The sequence below is a fragment of the Pygoscelis adeliae genome, unplaced genomic scaffold, assembly GCF_000699105.1.
Source record: "Pygoscelis adeliae isolate BGI_AS28 unplaced genomic scaffold, ASM69910v1 Scaffold67, whole genome shotgun sequence".
NCBI classification, from domain to species: Eukaryota; Metazoa; Chordata; class Aves; order Sphenisciformes; family Spheniscidae; genus Pygoscelis; species Pygoscelis adeliae.
The window spans coordinates 3,959,757-3,967,705 of record NW_008825271.1 but is presented as its reverse complement, the minus strand read 5'-3'; the positions used below and the strand labels follow the sequence as shown (position 1 = coordinate 3,967,705).

The 7,949-nt window shown below is 36.4% G+C and overlaps 1 protein-coding gene across 1 annotated transcript in view; it reads left to right on the top strand.

Annotated features, from left to right (window-relative positions):
- The window catches only part of GATB (glutamyl-tRNA(Gln) amidotransferase, subunit B), a 163,829-nt gene that overhangs the window by 60,080 nt on the left and 95,800 nt on the right, over nt 1-7,949 (top strand). The gene's annotated exons all lie outside the window — the stretch shown is intronic.

Sequence of the window (7,949 nt, the reverse complement as noted above, 5' to 3'; positions counted from 1 at the left end):
AGTAACTTTTTCTCTTCTTTTCATAATTTTAAAAGTCTGTATCATATTCTCTTAGGGTTGACTCTTTTCTAGGCAGATCAGCCTTAGTCTCTTCAGTCTCTGCTCATGTAAAAACTATTCCATATACCTCTTCATCTACTCTAGTTCTACTGCATGTTTTTCCAGAGTTAAGTATAGTTACATATGCTTTCATTTCATCCCCTTTCCAGCTCGTTCATAAATATGTTAAATGGCAAAATCCCAGAATCAAAGTGCTAGAAGGAAGATTCTAACAGTTACCTCTTTCCATTGTGAAAGCTGACTATTTTTACCTCAACTTCATTTCCTGTCTTTAAGTAACTATTCATGCACAGGAAGACCTGTCTACTTACTTCATCAAGCTTAATTTCTTCAGGAGCTGTTTATAAGGGCTCTTTTCAAAAGATATTTGAAGAATCTCAGCATTCTGTACTAAGCAGATCACACACATTCATGCTTATTGACACAATTCAAAATCTCTAGGGGAAAAAAAATCTAGTAGATTGGTGAGGTATAGTTTTTCTTCAAGGTGTGTGGGGGGGGGATAAAAATCCCTTTTATAAGCATGTTTAATCCATGTTTATAAAACAGAATTGAAATTGAAATTTTTTCTACTAACATGCCCAGAGTAGAAGTCAGACCTGGTTTGTTTTTTCCTACAGATCTTTAAGAATGTGCATAAATTTTCATTTCTAAATTCTGAGGCCACTGTGTAAGTAACAGATTTCAGCTCTCAGCTCAGTGATTTCATAACTGAGATATCTCTTAAAACTCTTGAGTGGATAGCTTTCACCCTTGAGATCTGTAAATATTAACTGTACCTTTTTTAATTAATAAAATTATACATTACTGCTGAAATCTCTCTCAATGGCAGTTCAACAGGAGTAGTTCTTCAGACCTGCCTCCCGTAAGCAAAAGTTCCAGTGCGAGAACATACCTACGCTGTCCTGACCACAGAATTGAACGGTAATACACCTCAACTTGGCTAGTTACTAGAATGAAAATAACATCATGCTTTATCTCAGATTAAAACAAACTACACTTCAGCATCGTATTACTTGTTGATTTGCAGTTTGTTCTCTTTGACCCAAATACCAGAGTATTTAGGTGTTCTGTAGGATTTTTTGGGCATAGACAGGTTTGGGGTTTGTTGGTGGGGTTTTTTTGCGGGGTGGTGGTTTGGGTTTTTGGTTGGTGTGGGATTTTTTTGGGGTTTGTTTGTTTTTGATTTTTTTTTTTTATTTTTACAGACAGCATATTGTATACCTATGAGGCAAGCAAAATGACAAGAATAATATAACCACATCTTCTGTCCTCAGTTACAGTTGTGTAGTTTCAGTATAGTATTAACTCCAGTGGAGTTTCTCTAAATTTCGTTGGTATAATTAAGACCAAAGTGTAGTAGCACTAAAATAAATTAAAAAAAAAAAAACAAACATGGTCATACAATGAATTCCAAACATTACATATCCTAATAAATTTATCTTTGTATTAAGATGGTAGTCATACCTTTAAAATCAAAAGGCCAGAATTACTTCATATCCTATCTACCCATCCCTACATAAAAAATAATCCGGGCATTCCTTTAAAATCAAAATACTTCTGCTTAATCCTATAGCTAAAGTCACAGTCAACTCTATAGATTACTCATTATGTGTCAGTGTTCAAAAATGTACTTGACTGAAGCCCTACACAATCAGGCTAGTAGAGCTGTGTAGAACTAACATGGAATTCCTGCACCACTGCCCCATTTCAGCCATTACATAGCTGAAGATTTCAGTTACATTTCATTCTGTTTTGCACAGAACCAGGGATAAGGAGGAAAGAAGGTCTTACATAGAACCTAATTCTTGAATAACCAATATAAATAAAAGTTATAAACCCAATAGTAGTTGCAGGCATTCTCCCTCCTGAGACTAGAACTTTGGCTGTGGCAAGAAGGTAAGGATAATCTATGAAGTACATGAGATACTTTCTTCTTCCTCTAATCTTTTGCATTGGAAGTAGTGCTAGCAGAGTACTGTGCCCTCAGACCATAATTATTTCAATACTCCTTTTAAATCACCGCAGTTATACATCATCTACTACACAGAGCTCCACATAAACACTCACATGTTGCCTTTGCATAGACTCTGCACTAGGAGCAAAACCCTTTGCTAGGAATTATATTAAGGCACATCTGAAATTAATGTCAGCATTCAAAAGAGGTTGTTCTACAAATTTCTGAATCGCTGCATTAAAAAACTGCATCCTTGTTTCTGGTTTTTCTCCCATTACTGTTTATATTTTCTAATTCTACCAATTAGATGTACTAAAAAAAGTTGTAACTTAAAATCCAGTTGCCTAAATTCAATTACATCAGCAGTTGAATGATCTCTCAAAATTCTGGAGTCAGAGGTAACCAAGTTTAGGTATGTTTCAGACAAACTGGCAGGGGATTAATTAAATTTCCAACATTTTTATTTGCTTGTGTTGAACCCAGATAATCTTTTGTTCTTTTCAGTTGACTTGCCTTCTAGCGCTCACAAATTGAAAAATAGAGATCAACATCATTAGCATTCTTTGTACCTCAACTATATATTAACACACTTTCCTTACTGTGAGTACATAATTTTTATATACATCTTAAGAAGGATTATAAATATAGTAGCACATGATATTTCTGCAAGAGTTTTATCAGAGGTAGAAGTGAATAAGGGGGAGTGAATATGAATTACTTTTATTATTGCAGAGCAACTTTGGCAATTTTTTTTTCTCCTAGATTTTATTACGGAAATTTATTACAGAATAGGCCAGATGCATGTCCCATTGTGGCAAAAGCAAGTTTTTCCACTAATATCAATAGGAATTGAAGCACTGAATTTTGTATAAGAACAGTTTATTAAAGATCCTTGCTTATAAACATCCGTTTAAATTGTTTCTTATGTATTTATGCTCAAGTTTAGGACTAACTTTATCTTTTTATTTATTTATTAAAAAACCCCAACAAACTTCGGTGGCTTTTCTAGTTTGGAACGTTTGGAACTTCCTGTCAAATCCGTACCCTACACTAATTTTGCTGTATTAGCTATAAATACTGTACTCTGACCACTGCATCTATCGTGAGCACACAGCAACAGAATAGTCAGAAGGAGATGAGAAATTTACACACCCCCTACTCCTCTTTGGTTAAGAAATGTAGCTAAGTCTACTTTTCTAGAGTTCTTTGTGCCTGTCAGCCTCAGGGGATAAAATATTTTCTTGTTCTTCTCAGAAACTGAAACAAATCCTCAACACTACAGCACTGTTTGAACTTCATGATGCTTCTTGCTTCTCAGGAGATTTTTTCCTCTGTACGTGCAACAGAGAGAAGCTCTTCCCCCCCCTTTCTCTGATGAGTCCTATATTAAAAGGCAATTCTGAACAAATCTTCATATTGTACAGCTAAGCTTTTTAGCAAAAGGAAAAGCATAAGCAGCTCACAAAATAAAATCTGTAAGACTAGTGTCTCACTGACTTGGTTTAAAACTAAATAGTGACAACGGCTCTCACTGCAGAACTTTTTTTTGACAATAGCGTATATATGCATATAAATATGGACAAGTCAGAAATTAATGCACCAAGAATAATGACCTGAAATATCTGGAAAAATAAACTACATGCAGTGTGTGTTCCGAGTACTTCATCACAATATAAATACAAGGTTAGCTGAAATAAAGACAATGGTCCTCAGAAGTTTTCCCTGCAGACCAATAATTTGTCAGCACAAATGATATTAGTGTTCAGTGGATGCTGCGTTTGAGATTTGTCATTCTCCAATGGGCAAAACAGATGAGGTTAATTCTTGGGATCTGGTCCTGTACATAAGTACTCTGTGCTCCCTCTGCAATATACTGCCTTAACCAATAGTGTTTACGACCATGTTTGTCATTGTTTCTGAGTCTGAGCCTTTTAATCTTGGAGCTAAAGGAATCATCTCTGCCTGCAATATCTGAGGCACATATATTTCAATGCTGTAAATACCAAAATTTACTGCTAAAATTACTCCAATGTCTGTGAAGATAAACCCTTCCTGGAAGTGGCTGGCTCCATGAAGGAACCAAAAGATGGGAGTTAAGGAGGACATCTGCAAAATAACTCAGTCTGAGCATTCAGCCTGAAGCCTCCCCACCACTAGTAAGGTTGCTAAGCACAGGAGATATACTGATGTGACAGGTACAGTCCATTAAACATCATTCTTTATACCAACATTTATAGTATTTAGTATTTGCCATGCCAGTGCTGTACAACTCTTACATGTTTATTAGAGATAAAAAGTGGATGTTACATCACAGGCAAAAAAGGATGACTTCCTTGACCACAGGAGTAGTCAGCGTTTCAGAAGATATTTACAGGACCCCTTTTTCTGTAGCATGTGAGAATTCTTAAAAATATTAACTAATATTTCAGCACATTCCCCAAGGAATTGGAGTGTCAGCAAAATGAGCAACTCTTCTCCTTCACCCTTTATGCCAAGAAAAATCACAATAGCCAAAATTCACAAAAGAATTCTGTCAGTCAGATACCAAAACAACTCTCCTGAATCTCAGCCCAACATCTTAATTGAAACACTGTCCTTACAGATTCAGTAATTCCTGAAAGGCAAGGTAGTCCTTTACCACATGGTATCAAGCAGCTAAAAAGCAAAAGACTTTGCTGCTGTTGTCAGAAATAGCAGCTCCTCCCAGTCATTAACAGGAGGTGCAGGTACAAAAGAATAAGAACATGGCAAAGAAATAACTCCAGGTCACAGATTGAAATGCCTTCTCTAACTGATCAAGAGTGAAAAGGGGTTAAAAGGAAAACTAGTATTGTGCAAAGTCAGGATGCTTTGTACTCTGAGCTCTTCGAGTATACGTGTGGCTACAGTTAGTTAAACTAAGAGTATTTTCCATTGCTGATAGTGCCCTTTCCTAGTGCTACTCAAATCCTTTAAGTTTTCACAGTTTGGCTAATCCTATTTCTTTTTAAATCACATTAAGCCCTTCCATATGCCTTATGAATATTTAAAAGAATGAACATCCACCTTGCAAAGACAGGAGAATAAGTCTCTCACATGAGGAGAAATGAGCTGGCTAGAATCCATCAGAGCTACATTTACCTTCGGTACACAGCAGTGAAAGACATGGTTAAAGGATTGGGCAGCCTCCAAAACACTTTCCAACTCCATTACTGCAGCTCTTGGTTATGCTAGGTCCCATCAACTGCCTAGGCAATAGACGTTGCGCAACACCATTCTTCCAGTGTTTTGACATCAGACATAATAACTCCTTTACTAGCCAGAACATAAACCTTTCAAATGCTATTGCTGCTGAAAACTAAAAAAATTATAAAACACAGAACACTTGTGGACGTGCTAACAGGCTGCTATTGAAGACTGTTTTGCTTGCCCTGCCGTATTATGCTAAAGCCATACACTGCTGCAAGCTTGAATATCTCTAATTCATTATTTTTACATGTAACAGAGCTTTTGTGAAGAGCAAACACCTGGAATTTGAAAGTCGATATGCTGCATTCCATACTGCAAGTTAACTTTTAAAATTACATTCAAATGAACTTACAGTTACGTTCAAGGACTTGTGTAAGGTAGTTCATTAATAGCTCTGAAATCCTTTGTTCAGCAACAAGACAGTTCAACTGCTATCCAGAGTGACATACTAACATTTTTGAACCCTAATCTATATGGACTGTGTTCAGGACTTAACAGATGCATCAGCCTGTGACCAATTCATTCTCAGCAATTCTGCTGAGGCTGAAAACAAGGACAGGAGTTAGTGCCAGTTTGGATGATAAGTTTTTCTAGCGTTGACACTTCTTCACCAAGAAATGGACTGGCATCACCAATCCACTCCACAGTGACCAATTAAGTCAATATTTTCCATCTACTAACAAATTAATTTATGGCCACTACTAAGACTGAATTTAATGAGAAGCCTAAAGGTAAAGATAGCCATACTCCATTTCCAAACTCCTAAACTCTCAAAGCTACCGCTTTTCAGACACAGTCTTTATTTTTGCTAGGGCAAGTAGTACCTATTGTTACTAACCTAAGTGACTGAACCCTACTAGTTTTTTTTCCCCACATACAGCTCTCTGGAACCTCCTCAAGTCTGAAGCTCCACCTGCTGAAAAATGCTGGTTTTGTGTATACACAACTCGACTGCATAGCCCAACCTGCTATTAACTTTTCAAATACTGTGGAAAACTAATTTTCCTAGAGATTATTTTTCCCTCCCAGACTATAAACCTCTTTTTTTCTGAGCCACGTAATGGATATGTTTCTCGCAGCTCTATTCAAACCAATGTAATTTTTGTACCTTTTGAGATTATAAACCTCTCCCTTTTGTACCACAAATCATCACAGAAAAGTTTAGTATGATACGCTGGGACAGGCCTATACTATTATCTCTTAAATCAGTAGCACTGTAGCTTTCACTGTGTAGTGCTATGCCTGCTAAGTTCCAATGATGACAGTAAAATATGAGTCCTACCAAAAGGATGCTCTGCGTGTCCCCCAAAAGAAACATCATTAACACTGCACTGACTAATACAAGAACATCAGTGTTTTATTAATAATTGCTGGTATCAAAAAACCCCACAACCTTTTCTTTTTTGTGTGTGTTTATTTATGGTGCTTACAGTAATTATTGTATGGGAAGACATATTAGTTGGGAAAACAGCATTTGAAGCCACTCTTCAAGTCACCATAATTGCATTTCTTCAATTTTAGAGATTCTGATTCTCAGAATTACAGACAAAAATACTAAAAATTGTAACATGGATAGTAGTAACTATGGGCCCCACTCCTCTTAGGCTGAGATAAATTTATTAATACAAAGGAAATTAAATCTTCAGAAAGCTTGAACTGGATCATCTAAGCCTCTTCTTGTGCATTTAATTAAACAGAGAGTTAAGACATCCAGCACCTTGCGTAAGACTTTCCATCTTTATCCTGAAGGGTCAAACATTTATTTGTAAACTGAAACTAAATATCTCCTGGGTAGAAATACTGGTTAGGTATATGTACTACAAACAAGCTTCTAAAGAAGTGAAGTCCAGTTATACGGGAATAAACTGAATTTAGACTAGCTAGAACAAAGACTATCCAGAAAAGACCACCACCAACTAACAGATATAGTGGGGATTGGGATTCAGACAACATATACCAAAGCAAGCAATTTTATAACTTACACACATGATCAATGGAACAGAGACGAAATTGGAATTGGTTTATTGAATAGTTACCTTCATCATCCTTCACTATTATCATGTTTGGAAAACACTCATGATTTCAGAGTTCCTAGGAGGAACTATATGGGGGGGTGATTTATAAACACCAGTCATAGAATAAGTTTTGTTTGCCTGGACATTATTTGTTTAGCATTTGCAGTATCAGATTTGTTTTTCCCTGAGAAAAGGAATAGGGAGGTGACAAATTAAGTAGGGAAATAAACCAATGTGCTAATTAACGACCACATTTATTATTCATTTACGGTCTGATACGCAGTGTTGGGCTCTCACTGTAGATAACACAAAACCTGTGTCCTTTCTAAGCTCAGGTTGTACAGTCATGTTTTCTTCTCTTTTGCCAAACTTTACTATTTTAATGGAGAAAGCCCTACCCACTAAAGAAGTGAAGTGTGAGGTGTTACCTATATTTTAAGAATACAGCATGTTATGTGTTTTAGTTTTACTTCCCTGTTATTAAATTGCTAGTCTAGAATGATGTGGGACAAAATAAATAAAAGTAAGGCATTTCTTTGAAGCAGAAATCTGCACAGGAGGAAGATACCAAGAGCTGGGCCAACAGTTGAGGAGATGTTTTTCTCCAAGCCAGGCAGAGTTATACTAGTGTCTTGAAAAAGTTTAAACATTGAAAATACATCCTGAGGAAAAGGAAGGGGAAAGAGGGA